The following is a 20,918-nucleotide window of genomic DNA, read 5'->3' as shown; positions in this document are numbered from 1 at the left end:
CTTTGTGCTGGAACAGTGTACCTCCTATGATAAGGTCATTGACACTACAAAATTCTGTTAGCAATTCTCCATTTTCATTGATAGTACCAACTCCATGTTTGCCCATAATTCTTTCTTTTCCCTCGTTGTCATTACCAACTTTAGCATTCAAATCTCCAAGGACAATAAGTATGTCATGCCGTGGTGTTTTACTCACAGTGCTTTGTAATTTCTCATAGAATGTTGTTTTTGAGTTACAGTAAACTACCTGTAATTATTTTAAAACTTTCCTTAAAACTTGATGAAGAAAAAATTGAATGAAAATTAAAACATTATCTACGCATATTTTTAAAATATAACTCAAACATTTCAAAATGAAAAAAAATAACTTTCTAATTATGCAGTGTACCAAATTTCTACAGTTACCATGGCAACTAAATAAGCCCATGAATCACAAAAATATGTTGTTGGTTGTTTTTTTTTGGTATATTTTCGTTGTTGATTTTTCATCCATTTTATCTATTCATTTATCCATTTATTTATTTTTATTTGCTCGTCAAGAAATTTAAACAATGGTGTGGGGATTTTTTCCGGCTTCCCCTCCCCCTGTTGAAAAATTATGCTACATACATGTACGTGCCTGTCCTGTATATAATACTTGCATGTTGTAATGCGGTTATCCTGCAGGTCCTTGTGTACGGAGTGTGTAGATTCCCTTTTTACAAAGTAGTTTCCATATGAGTGAAAACTTCTCGAGAGGGACAATAAAAAATATTCAATCAATAGAGTACAGCTTCTTGCATGATTTTACATGTAGTGATAATTGATTAGTAATATTTAAGCGTACTTTTAAAAGCATCACTATTTAGTAATATTTGTAGATCAGAGAGCCTTCGTCGGCACCGTATACAACCGTACTTTTTCTCTGACATAATTAAAAAAGTTTGCAATATTTTGTATTTACATATATGTATATTTTATGCTGTAGAATCACGTGTATGTGTGTGTGTGTGTGTGTTTTGTGGTGTGTTTTTTAATAACGGAAATTTTATCAAAATTGTTGCCATTGTCATCAAATATTTAAAGAAATTTACCGATGCATTGTCATCTGACCAGTACACATCAGAGAAATGATTATATGTATTTGTATATATGTCTCTGTACATTTGGATATCGGGTAATTGGTTAATTCCCATCAAAGATACGAATGTCGTTTGTCGGGGTCCAGTTGGGGTCAGGCTGTCCTGTACTCGATCTTTCTGTTCCTTACATATACATGCATATAACCTTTGCTATTTCCCCAAAACTGATAAGAGGTAATATCAGCAGAAAGTAACAGTATACATGTACATGATATAAGAGGGGGCGGACAGGATGAGAGGAAGGAGGTGGGAGGGGAAGAAAGAGGTTTAGTGGGGAGGTTCTTATACTTCTTTTCTTATAACTCCTTCGTTTTTCCTTTTTCACCACTAATCTGCATCAACGGATATACGTATTCGATGCCGTATCCATTGTGTTTTGACAAATAAAAGAAACAATTAACAAATACATAATATAAAGAATACATTTGCAATATTGCGTAAGCCTGTTATATAAAATGTGGAGTCGGGTGCCTCCAATATGCGTGTATATATATGTCATTGTCATGTTAATATGAATAATATACTTGTATCTACTGGTAATACAATCAGTTGCTCATTTACTGTCATCAGGTGATTTTGAAATATTTTGTGTTGTTATACGATCCCTACATCGCCATGTGGCCGATGTTTGTAAATATTAGGGACAATATGAATGTTCATGACTTGATTCATTGGTTTTTGTAACTTGTTTACATTGCACAAGCTACAGTTATTTTAGTGTTGCAGGGATCTTGTCAAACACTAATGATATGTTACAAAAATTACAAAGTTTTAATGTTCTATTTACCTTCGTCACATGTAGGCAGCCATTTTTACCGGAACTGATTATTGTATGGCGCGCAAGAGTTGTAATGTATGCATTTGACCCCGGGTCACTGTCTATTTTCGTCTGGCGGTCTTTATGAATGCATATTGCTATTTTCTTCCGGGTTGTGACATTTATTTGAGAGACGAAGATTTTTGGTAGTAAAACATTTACAGTTATGTACTTTTATGTATAATTAAAGTTGTATTTAATGTTTTATTTGGAAGCACCGATAGTGTCTCCGGTGGTTTCCAACCTTGCGCGTGTGTTGCTCCGGTGGGTCTATACATGTAAGTCTATATAAGCAGCCGGTAGATTTTCTCCGGGACTTTTCCTCAACCTAGCTTTTAGAAACGGACGTATAAGAATTACCACAGTAAGTGTAAGGAAATAGAAGGTTATTCCTTCTGTCCTTAGTTATACAGTAATTTAATTAATGGGTTAATCCCTTAATTAATTAGTGTAAATTGTCGAATTTCTCAGTTTATATGAAGACAGGGCAGGGAATTTGCGTATTTAATTAACGGGTTAATCCCTTAATTATTTACTATCTGCATTCTATTAGAAATAGGACTAGGAACAGTTTTATTTATATAAAAAGTCAGTTGACATTACTATTCTGGATAATTTAGAGGTTATTCCTCTGAATTCAGGAGTTTAAGATTGCTGAGATCTCTTGAATATTTTAAGAGACTTTCATAATACTTGTAGGCATAGGAATTTCATAAATATATATTAAGGGTCACTCCCAGGATATATGTTTCAGTGAAAGTCCCCCCCCTTTCTTTTCCTATTTTTGGTAATGTAATAAAAAGCCAAGGTTGTGTTGATTTTTCTCAAGTTACAGTGTACGTAAAACAAGGTGAATCTTTGTTATATTGTGTGCATTTATGTCACTGAGATGGTTGAACTTGGACAATAAAGCTGTAAATTGAAAAGTCTGTTTCTTTAGCTGAAAAATCAGTCTGGTCATTCTGGACTTAAAACAAATCCTGACAAAACTTATGGAAAAGTGAATAAAGAAACCATCCTGACAAAAATCCTGAAAATTAGACAGTAAGCATTCCCCTGGAGAGCGCTACAATATATATATATATATATATATATATATATATATATATATATATGTGTGTGTGTGTATATATTTATAACTGTTGCCGTGCGTAAACTGGCATGCAATACGCTTTAGTACTCAAATGAAATATGTAATTCATCACTATTCAGGGGAAGAGGGGGGCACCCCCTGTCCGCCCCCTCATGTAAGGAGTCAAGTTCATGAGAAGGACCAACATCATCATGGAACTGTACAATATTTACGCTATGGAGTTGATGCGACTAGAAGTAGAAATCCTCGTCCGTAATGTCACTCAAATGACTGTCCAGTGTACACTGGTGACTGTGTTTCTATATATTCTGATTCATTGTCCTTATTATAGAAACTTCTTCATAACTGTAGCCATCTACACTAATGTCTGACGGTGACCCAACGGACAACAAAACTGAGCCTGTATCGCTTTCAGCGCTATACTCCATGATTAAATCATGCGCTGTTTATATTACAGTACTAGTCATGACAACAAGATATGGAAATATTTAGTCAAAACAACTCATTTGACATACTTGTACTGAAGTTATTTTTCTTTGAATTCTAACAGATTATTATTGCAAATAAAGGGGAAAATCATAATCTAAACGCTAGTAATTTTAAATGAGTATACATATAATTACATCTAACACACACTGACAACTCGCCCGTAATGATTAACTTATTAAAAAAATGTACATTTTAGTCCTTTCCATAGCCTACATCATATTTATTGCCTATTCATCTAATGGAAATATACATCTATACCTTTCTTAAAGCTGACATGAATTAATAAATACGTACACCTTTCTCATCTTATCCGCCATATTTCTCTCAGGTAGCCTAATTTACTCTACCCGTATATACCCCAAATGTGATTATCACACCTGAGTGATTTTTCTAGGTGGACTCGACCAGTGCAACATTCTGAAAGTTTAGATAATTTAGACAAAAAAGCAAGAAACCAGCTTTTCTTGCATACTTGCAAGTGCATGCAAGTATTAGCAGTTTCTTATGAAATAAATGTGGATAAATCATTTGCCAATTACATACTGATAGAATGGAATAAGCAAAGAGCATAAAATCTATTATTTATATCAATTCTTGCAAAATACAGGTGCATGCCATATGCATAATATGTAATGCACATGGCATATTCGCAAAAAATAACCGTATCAAATACGGACGTCTACTCCACAGGTATCGGAGATGTGCACTTACCGAAAATATTAGATTCTGTTTATTCTGATAAATCCAAGAAACAAAATGATAAACTCCATTTGTATCTCGTTAGAACTTTATAACACTTTTTCGTTCCATTATACAAACTGCGACACACTTCACCCGTGGCAAACAGGGTGCCTTCAATCAGGGGAGATGTCAGAGTCGAAAATTTTTCCTTTATTGAATGCTTGTCTGGTCGAGGTTTTGCAGTTTATAGAAATCGGGTATCTAATCATATACACTGAGCATCTGGTTGGATATATTGCGTGCACAATTCAAAATTTATCGATGATCATATACAAACTTGGATATACAAATAAGGGAATAATGATCGAAATATACACCTGTGTGAAAATGCGGATATTGCATTTGCAATCCATAATAAACAGTTGATTACACAAAGACACATAAAAGGAAATATATAAACGAAAATATAGTTTCATTGTTTCTTTGGGAACCATATAATTATTTACAGTCTCTGTATGTCCATATTCATTGATTGAACAGGTGTGTGTGTGAGAGAGAGCGTCCTACTTCGATTTACAATATATCATTTCACAGAAGGAAAGAAAATTGATCACTGATATAAATGTAAGCTTACAAGCATTAAAAATTCTATATTTATTTATCCAAAGCTTTTAGAATGATTTACTACTGTACGATATGTTTATTGTAATTTTGAGCACTGCGTGGTGTTCCAAAACGTGATTTCATTTCTTTTTGATGTCCTATAAATTAGTATCGGAGAAGTACGTGTTACCTGTCGAAGCTACCCGCACAGGTAAATCGAAGACACTGATGTGAAGTGAAGCGTAGCAAAACTCGTCCCCTTATATACCATGCGAACCCTGATACATATAACAATAGAATATCCAACTAATATGGCGGATTAGCAGAGAAATATGGCGGACATATAGAATTATAGTATATTTATTAATTCATGTCAGCTTTAATTCATGCATGTGAGACACTCAAATGTAAACAAAACTTTATTCTTTTAGATTATATAATACATGTACGTGAAAAAGATAGAGAGAGAAAAAAACCCACAAATCCCGTGCTCATTATACCACCTTCACACTCACGGATTTTTCTTACGAGTCCTTACGGATCTCCCGACTCGTAGTCAATCACAAGCATTTGTAAAACACTCGTCGGTATCCGTGTCTAAATCGTAACAATCCGTGTACTTTTTTGGATTTGTGGAATACATAAGGATGCGTAAGAAAAATCCGTGAATGTGAAGGTACCATTAGCCATTGTTCACACACATATACTTAGGCTGAAGGCGGACACGCTTACATAGGGAAATAAATATACATGTATTTAGGTTGTAAAACAGTAGTTCTAATTAATAAAACAAAAACAAAAATTTACCGATATAAATTTATTTACTTTTTCCACGTAAATATAGTTATGTATCATTATATAATCTATTTGCACAATTCACACGTACGCTAATGTCAAATGACGTCGAAGTGCATTTTTATCGTTTTTAACTTGTAAAATGCATTACTTTCATGAAGAAATAGGCCTATGACACTTGCCCGTACCTAAATATGACCGTAAGAAAAAACTGAAGGAAATGTTTCAAGCTTTCTGAATATGATATACGTTTTTAATTATTGTGTTTTTTAGAACAGATTTTACTAACAGAAGATAACACAATTTTTGTCATTCGGCTTAATTTTCCTACTTTCCGGCAACGATGTGCGATTTTATATGCATGTTTTCGACTAGTTCCCAACATCGCACAAAAAAACTTTGAGTAGAAAAATTGTTTAGTTTTTACTATACTTTTTGAAAATATGATTTGTTTCATTATATTCCAATTATTAACAAAACACCCCCAATTTAATCCCGTCGGCACATAAAAGGCATCACTGGGCGTTAAAGGGTTAATAATAAATTTCTACTACGTGTATAGTGTAAATTTGAAAAATTTAGAATCAAAAAATGTTCTGCAAGTAATGTTTGGGAATTTTATTGGTAGGTTTGCATTGCAATACAGGGTATAATATTCAATAAATTATGGTTAGTGTAAGGAGTGAGACTGGATAGTGTATATTATTATAAAAAGTATTCAATTTTCAAATAAAGTACATGTACACTGTACATATGCATTATATTTCTCACGACATTGCATGCATTTTTTTTTTATTTACTTGTTCTGTGAAGTGTTCACAAAATTAATGTAATCTGGTAGGGCTGTCACGGTTCAGGCATTTCTCGGTTCGGTTCGGTTCAGGAAATAAAACTTCGGTTTTCGGTTTTTTCGGTTCGGTTTCATTTTGTGTGATGAAATTAAATAACTTAATGAATTCAAGAATAATGAGGACCCTATGTTATTTTTTTCTGTATATCTTTAACACAAATGTTGCCAATCACTCCCACACTCGCGATTTCTTCGCCATGTTTCGTCTGTCAGTCTATCTTCGATATTACGTTAAATTTCATTGGTCAAACTATCAGTGATATAAATAAGAAACCAATCATAGCACGCGTAGCAATCAAAATGTGATATTGTAAAACATAAAAAAAACGAACCGAAATCCGGAAATTACAAACCGAACCGAACCGCAAGTGTTTGAACCGCGGTTAACCGATTTTACGGTTAACCGTGACAGCACTATAATCTGGTGGTATCGACGCTATATGATTTATTCATTCCTTAGAAACAAATAATCTCTTTTCACATACCCTACCCAATTATGAAACAAGTACGACGTAAGGAAAACATCCGAAATAATCGTTCATCTTGCGTTCACCGTGTGCTCACCGTTCACTCAGCGTTCACTAACCGTTCACCAAGTTGCTTTCAGGGTTCACACACCGATCGCTCTACGTTCGCTCACCATTCAAGTGGGATAGAACTGTATATATTGATCGATCGGACAAACGTGCTATTGAATGCAGTAATCAATTATTTCAGACGGTGTACGTGAGATTTTGTCCATCGCCCGTTTTATTTTCCAATACCTGAAAAACATTGTAATTTGTGTGGAAAATTAAAATAAAGATGGTATTATGTATTTCTCTTCATTTCTTTGTATTTGTCTTCATTTCTTTAGATTTGCCAGAAATGAACACTTAAAAAGAGTAGGATACTACATATTGCAAACCATATTTATGATCTTTTAAGTCGCCAGTCCCTTTGTAAAGTAGCGTCTATAGATGCCCAGCATACGCATGTCCAACACAATCGCCGCCATGGCATTATGATAATTATCAGCTCTGTGGGTTTTACCATTGTTAAACTCGTCAATTTCAGATAAATGCAGTAATTAATTATCGCAATGGCAAACTAACGAAAGACATAACGATTTTAAACGGTGTACAGGAGTATGGCGCCCGTTTTATTTTCCACTACCTGAAAAACATTGCCATCTGCGTGAAAACTTAACAAAAATGTGGTTTTGTATATCTGTCTTCTTCATTTCATTAGATTTACCAGACATTTCCAATTTTAAAAAAAAGATTTTGAAATAGTGAGACAAGATAAATCCAATTTAAAAGGGACATTTGTGATTTATTCTATATTTTAAAAAACTACGAAATAAATGTTTGAGGACAATCAGGATTACGTCAAGTTGGTTTGAGTTTAAGTTTAAAGACGTTTAAAAAGGGTGAGTGCAAGGATACTGTGTTTGTACCTATATTGTATAGGAAAGTGTCATTTGTCTAAGTTTTGCCTTACCTGATGCAGAGGACTTTGAAATTATGTAGGCCAAAAGTAGTTCCAACATCTCCTGTACATTCGATCTTTTTTTCTAACATGGGAGGGAAAAGGGCAGAGGGATCTGATTGTGCCGTGAACAGTAATTTTCCCGCGCAATGTCACGAAAAAGAACGAATGTTATAATAATATAAGAAGTCATTTTTATAAGAGGTGATCGATCGGACGAACGTGCTATGGACCATGAATGCAAGGTAATGCGATAATGGGGAATTTGAGATATTTTGTCCATCGCCCGTTTTATTTTTCAATACTTGAAAAACATTGTAATTTGTGTGGAAAGTTAACAATATGGTTGTATGTATTAGTACTCTTCATTTCTTTAGATTTGCCAGAAATTTACACTTGAAAAAGTGTTTGATAGAACAATTTGCAAACCATATTGGCGATCTTTAAGTCGTCATGTCCTTTTCTAAATTAGTGTCTATAGATGCTCAGCATACACTTGTCCAAGAAATATCGCCGCCATGGCATTGTGATTATTATCAGCTCTGTGGGTTTTATTATCATTAAACTCATCAATTTCAGATAAATACAGCAATTAATTATCGCAATATGACGAAAGACGTAATTATTTCAGACGTTGTACATGAGAATTTGTCTGGCGCCCATTTTATTTTCCAATACCTGAAAAACATTGCCATCTGTGTGGAAACTTAACAAATATGTGGTTTTATATATTTGTCTTCTTCATTTCTTTAGATTTGCCAGATATTTCCAATTAAAAAGTATTTTGAAATAGTGAGACAAGATAAATCCAATTTAAAAGGGACATTTGTGATTTATTCTATATTTGATACAAAATGATGAATTAATTACTTGCACTGATTTGACCAAAATTAGTTACATTTTAAATGATACTTATATTCACATCAAACGGAACAAAATTATTATGCCATTCAAAGAATTTTTTTAACAAGAGGCCCATGGGCCTAGAATCGCTCTTCTGATACATTGTAGAACAGGCAAAAATTCTCACTAACCAAGATTCATCAATTAACAAAGTTTGATGATGTTAAGTCAAATAGTACCTGAAAATTTAAATGTAACTGTCCAAAAGTAGGTCACGGTGACCTACTTTTGGTCGACACACTGAAGACTCAAGATCCATCAACTGACAAGTCAAATAGTATTCAAATATAGCCGTCAAATACCAAAAGAAGGCCACAGAGACCTACTTTTTGGTCGACACACTCCAAAGACTCAAGATGCATCAACTGACAAAGTTTGATAATTGAAGTCAAATAGTATCTGAAATATTCAGATATAAACGTCAAATTCCAAAAGTAGGTCAGTGACCTACTTTTTGGTCGACACACTCTGAAGACTCAAGACCCATCAACTGACAAAGTTTGATAATTGTAAGTCAAATAGTATCTGAAATATTCAAATATAGCCGTCAAAATCCAAAAATAGGTCACGGTGACCTATTTTTTTAGTCAATACACTCTGAAGGCTCAACATGCATCAACTGACAAAGTTTGATCATTGTAAGTCAAATAGTATCTGAAATATTAAAATATAGCCGTCAAATTCCAAAAGTAGCTCACGGTGACCTTATTTTTAGTCAACAAACTATGAAGACTCAAGATGCATCAAATGACAAAGTTTGATGATCCTAGCTTTCATAGTGTCCAAAATATGCATCTAAAATTGAAAATGTGAGATTTGAATGTCTGCAAAATTCAAAAAGTAGGTCACTGTGACCGACTTTTTTTTTATATAAATATGTTTCGAGGCCTCTAGATGCATCAACTTACAAGGTTTGGTGATTCTAAACCTCTCGGTGTCTGAAATAACAACCTAAAATGTATTCATTAATGATTAGCCATAAAATTCAGAAAGTAGGTCATGGTGACATACTTTTTACATGACGCACTTTAAGGTCCCATGATCCATCAACTGACAACTTTTGATGATCATAGGCTCAAAAGTGTCCAAGATATGCATCAAAATCCATTTAATAATAATTACCTGCGAAATTCAAAAAGTAGGTCACCATGATCTACTTTTGAAACAACATGATATTAGGTCCTGAGATGCATCAACTGACAAAATTTGATGATCCTAGTCCTTATACTAAGCAAAATATCAAAGTTTTAACAAAACAAAATTTAAAGTCAACTTTGTAGTGACCTTGAGACCACACCCTTTGCCCCAGGATGATGCCTTGAACAATATTTTATCTACAACCTATCCTTATTCTTATGCATAAGTTTGGTGATAATTTGCCCAGTGGTTCTTGAGAAGAAGATATTTTAGCAACCACTACCTTTGTTTGCATTTCCCTAATTATCTCCCCATGTTAAAGGGTCACAACCCTAGTTTTAGTACAAATAAAAGCCCTTGGGCCAAGGATACCCTGTGACAAATTTGACAAAAATTGGCCAAGGGTTCTTGAGATATAGCCCTTTTTCCAAAAAGTTGACGCACACCGCATGCCAGACATATGGCCATAGGATTAGCTCTTTGAGCCTTCGGCTCAGAAGAGCTAAAAACCACGAAATAAATGTTTGAGGACTATCAGGATTACGTCAAAAAAGCAAGTTGGTTTTGAGTTGGAGTTTAAAAAGGGTGAGTGCAAGGATACTGTGTTTTACCAATATTGTATAGGGAAGTGTCATTTGTCTAAGTTTTGCCTTACCTGATGCAGAGGACTTTGAAATTAGATAAGTCAAAAGTAGTTCCAACATCTCCTGTACTTTCGATCTTTTTTCTAACATGCAACGGAAAAGGGTAGAGGGATCTGATTGTGCCGAGAACAGTAATTTTCCTGCGCAATGTCACGGAAAAGAACGAACGCAAAGAAGTTATTTTTATAAAAGGTGATTGATCGGACGAACGTGCTATGGACCATGAATGCAAGGTATTAAACGCGATAATGGGGAATTTGAGATATTTTGTCCATCGCCCGTTTTATTTTTTCAATACTTGAAAAACAGTGTAATTTGTGTGGAAAGTTAACAATATGGTTTTATGTATTGGTACTCTTCATTTCTTTAGATTTGCCAGAAATTTACACTTGAAAAAGTGTTTGATAGAACAATTTGCAAACCATATTGGCGATCTTTAAGTCGTCATGTCCTTTTCTAAATTAGTGTCTATAGATGCTCAGCATACACTTGTCCAAGAAATATCGCCGCCATGGCATTGTGATTATTATCAGCTCTGTGGGTTTTATTATCATTAAACTCATCAATTTCAGATAAATACAGCAATTAATTATCGCAATATGACGAAAGACGTAATTATTTCAGACGTTGTACGGGAAAATTTGTCTGGCGCCCGTTTTATTTTTCACTACCTGAAAAACATTGCCATCTGTGTGGAAACTTAACAATAATGTACTTTTATATATTTGTCTTCATTTCTTTAGATTTGCCAGATATTTCCAATTAAAAAGTATTTTGAAATAGTGAGACAAGATAAATCCAATTTAAAAGGGGCATTTGTGATTTATTCTATATTTGATACAAAATGATGAATTAATTACTTACATTGATTTAACCAAAATTAGTTACATTTTAAATGATACTTATATTCACATCGAACGGAACAAAATTATGCCATTCAAAATATTTTTTTAATAAACCACGAAATAAATGTTTGAGGACTATCAGGATTACGTCAAAAAAGCAAGTTGGTTTTGAGTTTAAATTTAAAGACGTTTAAAAAGGGTGAGTGCAAGGATACTGTGTTTGTACCAATATTGTATAGGAAAGTGTCATTTGTCTAAGTTTTACTTTACCTGATGCAGAGGACTTTAATATTAGATAAGCCAAAAGTAGTTCCAACATCTCCTGTACTTTCGATCTTTTTTTAAAAAACATGCGACGAATAAGGACAGAGTGACCTTTATGTGCCGCGAACAGTAATTTCTCCGCGCAATGTCACGGAAAAGAACGAATGCAAAGAAGTAATTTTTATACGAGTTGATCGAACGGGCTATGGACCATGAATGCAAGGTAATGCGATAATGGCAAACTGGCAAAATTATTTCAGACGGTGTATACGAAATTTTGTCCATCGCGCGTTTTATTTTTCAATACTTGAAAAAAAATTAATTTGTGTGCAAAATTAACAAAAATATGGTTTTATGTATTTGTCTTTATTTCTTTAGATTTGCCAGAAATGAACACTTAAAAGAAGAGTAAGATACAACAAATTGCAAACCATATTTATGATTTTTAAGTCGCCAGTCCTTTTGTAAAGTAATTTAATTTAAACTATATTTTATTCACAGAGTGAATGGGACCGGGCAACAGGCATAGCCTATTTATGCCCTCTCCCTACAACAAGGTTTGTAAAGTAGCGTCTATAGATGCCCAACAGACACTTGTCCAAGAAATATCGCTGCCATGGCATGATGATAATTATAAGCTGTAAGGGTTTTGCCATTGTTAAGCTCATGAATTTCAGATAAATGCAGTAATTAATTACCGCAATGGTAAACTGACGTTACTATTTCAAACGGTGTACATGAGATTTGTCTGGCGCCCGTTATAATTCCCAGAACCTGAAAAACATTGCCATTTGTGTGAAAAATTTATGAAATATGGTTTTATGCATTTGTCTTCTTCATTTCGTTAGTCCAAATGAAAACAAGAGGCCCATGGGCCACATCGCTCATCTGAGTCACTTTGGCCGATATTTAAAGATTAAAACTTTAATCCCCTTTGTGAACCCATCCTACCCTCAGGGGCCATGATTTTAACAAACTTGAATCTGTACTCTGACAGGAACCTTTCATGTGGACTTCTAAGGCCCAATGGTTCTCGAGAAGAATATCACCGAGGGTCATGATTTTAACAAACTTGAATCTCCACTATGTCGGGAAGCTTTCATGGATCAACGTTATTTTAAACGCTTGTCTGGCTTGACGTTGGACTGAACCGTTTGGCTTGTATATACATTATCTATGCTGGTAACACACTTAAAGTATTGTGCATCAAGGAAATGAAACCTTTCAGTTGAAATTGAAATGTATCATTCAGTGACATTTCAGTCGACTGAATGGCAGGTGCATTTCAGTGAACATTCAGTCACCTTTCAGTAACAATTGAGTGACCTTTTAGTTACCATTCAATGACCATTCAGTCACATTTTAGTGACCCTTCAGTCATTCTAATTATAATTTATTTACATTGAGTGACCATTCAGTTACTGTTTAATGATCATTCAGTCATATTCTGATGATCATTTAGTCACCTCTTCTATTTCAATAACCATTTCAGTGACTTCATTGCATACGCAGGACTATTCAGTAGCCTGTTTGATATAAGTTTCACATTTTAATTTAAAACGATTGCAGATGTTTTTGCGATATCCTTGCGATATTCTTATGGTTTGAAGTTTTTTCCTGTAATAATTTACTTACTTAGTCCTCTTCGTGCTGGTCAGCACATAAGGCCGTCACCAGATACTTCCATGTTGGTCTGTCCTATGCCCATTTCTAGACCTGTTCCCAACTCCAGTTGTTATCTTTCATTTCATTTCTTTCTCCACCGATCTTCTCCAGATCTCTCTTGGTCTTCCTCTCTTTCTCTTGCCAGTTAGTGTCCATTTCAAAGCAACCCTTGGGATGGAAGTGGGTGCGTTCTACATACATGTCCTATCCACAATCATTTTCTCTTTCTGGTCGTCTGGGATAGAGGAGTGGTGTTTGTCCTTTTGTACAGTTTGTCATTTGAGATGGTGTTAGGCCAGAAGATGCGCAATATTCTGCGAAGACATCGGGTCTGAAATACATCCAGTTTGTTGGAAATAGACTTGATTACTTTCCAAGATTCAGCACCGTATAGTAGGACCCCAAGCACGTTGCTCTTGAAGATCTTAATTTTGGTGTTGGTTCTAAACTTTGTTGACCTCCAGATGTTCCACAGAGCAGCATACGCTCCTGTGGCTTTAGAAATGCGAGCTTGTACATCTGCCTCTGAATCCCCATCAGTGGTGATCTTACTTCCGAGGTATGGGAAGTTAGTGACATCTTCTATGTTTGTGTCATTAAAAGAGATAGGTTCCTCTGATACGGTATTGACCTTCATGATCTTAGTTTTGAAGGTGTTTATATGAAGGCCAATTGTTTCAGCTGTTTTTGCGAGCTGGGCGGTTTTTTCTTGTGTGTCTCGATGACGGTGAGATAACAGTGTAATATCGTCCGCAAAATCAAGGTCTTCAAGTACTTCTGTCATACCCCAACTAATCCCTGTTCATTTGCTTCTAGTTGTTTTTCGCATAATCCAGTCGATGCAGAAGGTAAATAGAAGAGGTGAGAGAATACATCCCTGTTTCACTCCTGACTTCAATTTAAACTCCTCCGATAGGTTTGATCCACAGATAACTCTGACATTAAGGTCAGTGTATAGCATCTTGATGATGGAGATAAGGTCAGTGTATAGCATCTTGATGATGGAGATGACTTTATCTGGATTTCCATAATGACGAAGGATTCTTTCTAGGGCTAGGCGATTAACACTATCAAAAGCTTTGGTGAAGTCGATGAAATTGATGTATAATGGGGAGTTCCATTCATTGATTTGTTCTAGAATTTGTCTGAGAGCGAATATCTAATCAGCGCACGACTTCCCTTTCCTAAAGCCTGCTTGTTCTTGACGCAGTAAGGGATCTGTTACTTCTGCAATTCTGTCCAGTATAACTCTGCTTAGAACCTTCATGGTAACGGAAAGAAACATTATTCCTCTATAGTTGTTACAGTTTGAGGGGTCTCCTTTCTTTGGTAATTTAACTATATGGCCGGTTTTCCAGACGGATGGTGTTTCTTCTGATTCCTAGATCTTCTGTAGGATATTTTTCAAAATTGTAGGTGTCCAGTATGTTTCGACCTTGAGAAGCTCTGCATGTATCTGATTAATGCCTGCAGCTTTTCCATTTTTAAGTTTAACGATTGCCTTTTTTACCTCTTCTATACTTGGTGGATCGTATTAATATCTAATGTGTCCGTGGCTGGTATTATTATTGCCTCGTTCTCTGGGTCTTTCATATTAAATACTTCTTCAAAATGCTCTTTCCAGCGTTTCAGTATGTCTTCTTCTTTTGATAGTACATTTCCCTGTTTGTCTTTAATTGGTAGCTCTGTTGACTGAAATTTAACTGCTAATGTTTTTGTAATTCGATAGAGGGTCTGCATGTCTTGGTTAGAAGCTGCTTGTTCTGCCTCATCAGCTAGCTTTTCAGTGTATGCCTTTCTGTCAGCTCCTGCACTCCTCTTTACTTCCTTGTCAATAGCCCGATATTCTGCCTGGAGTTGGTCCTTTTGCCTCTTGGATTTTGTGGACAGGATTTTACTTTTTTTCTCTTTTCGTTGTTCTACTATTTTCCATGTTATATTTGAAATCCATTCTTCTTTCTCTTTGGACCAAGTATTTGTTGACTATTTTCTATTAATACTTTGTTAAAAGTTTCCATATCGATTTCATCAGGATGTTCCATGGGTGCTGAAAACCAGTTTTGGACTTTTAATTTTAAAGATCTCAGGGTTTTTGTATCTTTGAGTTTTTTGGATGTTGATTGGAGGTGGTCTTTGATCTTTTTTCCTTGATTTCCTCAGTTTTAACTTGAATTTAGTCAGTATTAAAGAGTGGTCACTTCCCACTTCAGCCCCTTGTTTTGCAACCACATCGAGAAGACTACTTCTCCATCTCTTGTTGATGATAATATGGTCAATTTGGTTCTTTGTATATTTATATACCATATTTATATAGCACCCTTTTCATACACTATGTACACTCAAAGGTGCTTTACAATGCATATATACCTTACAGCAGAATGTTATACACATAATACATAGAAAATAAATAAAACATTAAAAGCTGTACCTATCCTCATTGTACATATAAAACATGAAAACACAAGATACCATAATATGCTAGATAAGAATAAACATCAGTTTCAGGGCATATTAAAATAATAATAATAACGAAATACACACACGCACACACAGCATATAATGTCTCAGGTATAATACATTAAAACATACAATTCTGGTTTTGTTTTTTGCTTGTTTTTTTTTTTTTTTTATAAAACATCACAAAATGGTACTCGAAAGCTAAGACACACAGTCTTTAGTTTTCACAGTTTTTCACAGAATCTAACCTACACGAATGACTGAAATGATAGAAACTAGTCCTGAAAAATTTGATGGAAAAAATGTGTTTTCAGTTACTTTTGTATGACCATCTGGTGAGTTCCATGTTGTCTTATGGATGTCTTTGTGCATGAATATAATTCCACCAATTACTAGGTCGTTTTCTTGGCAGAAAGTGCATAGTCTCTCTCCGTTATTGTTACATTCTCCTATTCCTTGCTGGCCAATAATGGTTTCTTTACCTTGGTTGCATTTTCCAACTTTAGTATTTAAGTCCCCAAGGATAAGCAGAACATCATGAGATGGTGTATCGTCTACTACCTTTTGTAGGCTGTCATAGAAAGATATTTTCTCTTCATCTTCTGCATCATCTGTTGGCGCATAGCAAACCACTGCAGTCAATTTAGCGAAGGCTGAGTTGTACCTTGCTGTTATTATTCGCTCACTCATAGGTTTCCATTCTCAAAGACTTCTATGTACCTCCTTTGTTGTAATAATGGCTACTCCTTTGCTATGATGGTCGTCGGTTCTTCCAGAGTAGAGTATCTGATGTCCTGATACTAGTTGTTTTGATCCACTACCTATCCATCTGGATTCACTAACTCCTTGGAGCTCGATCTTGTAATGCTCCATTTCTCTCACCACTTGTGCTAGTTTTCCTGTTTGGTAGAAGGTCCGCACGTTCCAGCAGCCCACTCTACGGGTTGTTTTCGGTTGAAGGACATCTCCTATCGGGATGGATGATTCACCCATCATACTTCCAGTGTCCTGAATGGTGTCAATCCTTCTTCCATCATTTTGTTCCGTGGTTAAGGTTTCTGTAGCGTAATAATTTGCCTCCTTGTAATTAGCATTTCACTGATTCAGCAACAATTCATACCTTAACCATTTTTGATTTTAGAATTGCTTATACTACCATTTTCATCATCGTCGGAAACCAATGGTTGATTACGCTTCGTTCCTCTCCCCATCACCCGTGTGTTCATTCATTCCTACTTGCTCGTTCTCATGAATAAATATTTTAAAATATTGTCCAATCTAAGTAATCGTTATAATAACGGAACTCTTTCGTTTTTTAAATGTAGCATCAACTCAAATTTGCCCATTCTCTCACCAGAGGGCGCGTTACGCAAAGCTTCACATACACAGTAGTGCGAGGAGTGCACGGAACTCTGGGTAGAGAATGAACTTTGCTATCACAAGAAGTGTATACCGAAATTGGACTGAAAGCGTCTTGTTGTTCATTAGACAAATTCGCTCAGGTTATATGATGAGCGCCCAATCAAATTTGCCTCATTAATTATTTATGAGAACGAGCGAGTAGGAATAAATGGACCCACGGGTGATGGAGAGAGGAACGAAGCGTAATCAACCGTGGGTTTCCGACGATGCATTTTCATCAGATGTAACGTAATTCATGTGGAAGTTGCTTCAGCAGTATTGAAGTAAGTTCATCGTTATTTTACATGCTGTTTTCTTCTTACTAGCAACAACCACGCTCGCTAGGTGGCGCGTCATGTTCTATTTTTATTTCTACAGGAAAAGTGGGACGAGGTTCCACCCTCTTTTTTACGGGCTAGTATGGATAAACCTAGAGCCTACGAATGATGCGAAGTTGATCGTTCGGATCTAAAATAGCTATATTTAGCGTATCTCACGTGATTAGGCACATTCCAGAAAATCCCTTTGAGATCGAAGCGGTTAAGCAGAGCGAGTATATGTAAACATTGACTTAACGTTGAAATACGCAACAAAGACTGACATATTGATAAAAATTATGCATGAATAAATTATACTGAGGTCAAACATGGACGATAATTGCCCCAGTTCATATAGTATTTGATTGATTTAGATATCCAAGGAAAGATAACTCCCATTATTAGCGTACACACAACGTAACGGTAGTATACATAAATACAATGTTTGTACATTTCTGAATGATGAGTGAATCTTTATTTTCATCAGAATCTTTTCCATCACACTCACAGACCAGGTCCCCATACCCCTATCAGTGTCAATCTGTGACTGGTAGTAGTGCGGTATTTAATTTGATATAGTCTTGAGGAAATTCGAAATATGGTAGTGACATTTTTTCCCCACTGAATTAGCTGGATTTTTAGCGTTTAAAAGTGGGGTATGGGCTGGGGGGTTAAAAATGCTATTTGCCAAATTTTCAACAATATTAATTACAAGGCATGGCAAATTTAAAAGGGGTCATAAGCTACAGGTGATACTATTTTCACTTGCAAGTTGCACTGCCACTAGTTACACTTAATTAGTGACTTAACTTACAGATAAATAAAGTAACTTACAGACCAATACTTTATTTATTTATCATTTCATTTCATTTTTTTAATATCATGGTTTGTACTTGAAGAGTCATCGCAATAAAGGGACATTAATTATTAGTGTTACAAAAAGAATCTGATCATGCAGTTTTTAAATTTCTGAAATTTGAAAAAATAAAAATAAATAAATAATAAACATTTCAACCATTCATTCTCAGACATATTCTGATACCACTCAGCCCCCCGACTGGCCAGAGAGTTCTGCTTCTATCAGTTCTGATGCAACTCAGCCCCCATACTGGCCAGAGAATCCAGTGTTTCGGTAAATTCTGATAATGATGCAACTCAGCCCCCCCCCCCCCCGACAGTTCTACCAGAAATTCTCGGAAAAGACTTGCTGATGTTTAATAAATCAGTTTTCCTATTGATTTTACTTTTGCTCCTGTTCATTAGGCTATGGCCCAATCTGATTAAATTAAAAATATTTGATCCGCTCCGTATACCTCTTCCTTTCCTGTATCTGTAAAGTCCAGAGGTGAGATATATTCTTTCCAAAACAACTAAGAATGTTCATGAAACAATTTAGTATCAATTGCTTTCCTTTTATGTTGAATGCCTTATTTCAAGAAATAACTTTGGGTCACTTTTTAATGTGAATCCGTTTTTGACAACCTGACGGTAGGGGTGTTTAAGACACTATAATACCTCATTTTCTATAAGAAATTGGAGTAAAAGGAATCCAGATTTGAAATCAGCATACTCAAAATTGGTAATTACACCAGATTTTTATTGTTTTGGGTAATATTTAAAAAATGGGTGGTGGTTGCTATTCTTACTTCATTTTCTATGTAACGGCAATAATTAAAAAGTCATACTGTAATATTTCATCATAGGCATCGTCGCGAACCACGGTTTTGAGTCCACACACGCTCCCTCAAACCCGGGTGACGATGGAGAGAATCGATTAGAAGCACCCATGGGTAACCGACGATGTCTGATAGGCGCTGTGAGGAGAACAACAGTCACCTTTAAAGTTAGCATTTCGCAAATTCTATGGTCGTTATAATAATACAATTTATTACTGGGCGGAATACTGTCTGATGTGAGTCATACCAATTGATACGCCGTTCTTTACATACTGATTTTGACTGTGGATTACTCTGTTTACCCGATTAAGGCATAGGACTCACGACGGGTGTGACCGGTCAACAGATGGCTACTTCTCTTAGGCACCTCATCCCACCTCTAGTATGTCCATGGGTCCGTATTTGCCTTTCTCTTAATTTTGTATTCTTTATTATGATTTTTTATATTGATCAGTGTTCATTATCTTCTCTTGTTCATACCCGTGTTCAAGAAATATCGTCTATATTTTAATTATAATATTCATTAGCTTTATGTATTTTACCACTGTTAAACTCGTCAATTTATTTCAAACACAAGAACACAAGGTATAGTAGTATGCTATCATTGGTATGTGAACAACACGAATTCATATACTAGTAGATATTTTAGCAACATGTAAACAAACCAAAAATAATGAAAATAAAAAAAAAAAATAAAGAGAGGTTTCATTAAAGTGAGATGTTTCTATGTATCTGAACGACTGTGTACGAATTGTTTATCCCTTTTATGTTGGGCATTGTCCTTGACAGGTGATATATAATGTACAGTGTGAAATGAAAGGTGAAGATAACGAACAGTGATCAATCTCACATTGACACCACACTGTGGTTTTCTGATTCCGTATAAGTATCGTCTGAAACTAATAACGTCACAATGCATCAACGCAACATTTTTTGTGGAAAATATTGACCGCGTCACAAACAAAACTGCGTACACAATATATAATTTCACTGTATGTCTATTTTTGATAAATTGGATTACATTCAGTATCTTAAAAATGTGGATTTAAAATGCATAAGAGGGTATATAATAAATTTATCATTACTACGCGTCTCGTGTGATCTGATGATCCGCGCCTGTCAACTCGACGTGATCCGACTCTTCCGATGAAGTTACTGTAGTAATAACATTTATTATACTTTCATGTAAAATACTCGAACCTGATTGGTCAAGAAGCATTTGAAAAAACATATTGTTACCCTCTGAGAACAGAAAACACGCGACCCAGGGTGATAGTATCAAGCAACGGGTAACAGTACTTGACAACGGGTGATATTATAAAAAAAATTATCACATGCGTCAAATTTATGCGCGTACGGTTCGCCGTAGATTGCTAGACGACGTCGTTTGATCGTTTGTAATAAAATCGAAATACGAAATATCGCATGACAGTTATTGATCAAATGTCAACAGACGTAAGTTTTTCTGCTTTCCAGTTTACATAACATTCAGTATAATAAAACAAATATTGCATGTAGTTGAAGGTAACATTGAAATTCTCACCCCTCGAGAAACCATTGTCAACCTCGGCTGCGCCTCGGTTGACAATGGTTTTCTTGGGGTGAAAATTTTCAATGTTACCCTCAACTACATGCAATATTTATATAATATGTCTCGTAAAGGGACATTCGCACTGAAGGTCGATGGCTT

At 35.3% G+C, this 20,918-nt stretch overlaps 1 long non-coding RNA gene across 1 annotated transcript; it reads left to right on the top strand.

The window, feature by feature from the left end:
* The first annotated feature begins 17,262 nt into the window (after positions 1 to 17,262).
* On the top strand, positions 17,263 to 19,941 carry LOC130051246 (uncharacterized). Its single transcript, XR_008799676.1, has 2 exons — positions 17,263 to 17,519; positions 19,256 to 19,941. It is a non-coding gene; the product is annotated as an uncharacterized LOC130051246 (long non-coding RNA).
* The last annotated feature ends 977 nt before the right edge of the window (positions 19,942 to 20,918 follow it).

This window comes from Ostrea edulis, chromosome 1 (assembly GCF_947568905.1).
Source record: "Ostrea edulis chromosome 1, xbOstEdul1.1, whole genome shotgun sequence".
NCBI classification, from domain to species: Eukaryota; Metazoa; Mollusca; class Bivalvia; order Ostreida; family Ostreidae; genus Ostrea; species Ostrea edulis.
The sequence above is the reverse complement of the archived record's forward strand: the minus strand, read 5'-3'. Positions and strand labels throughout refer to the sequence as shown.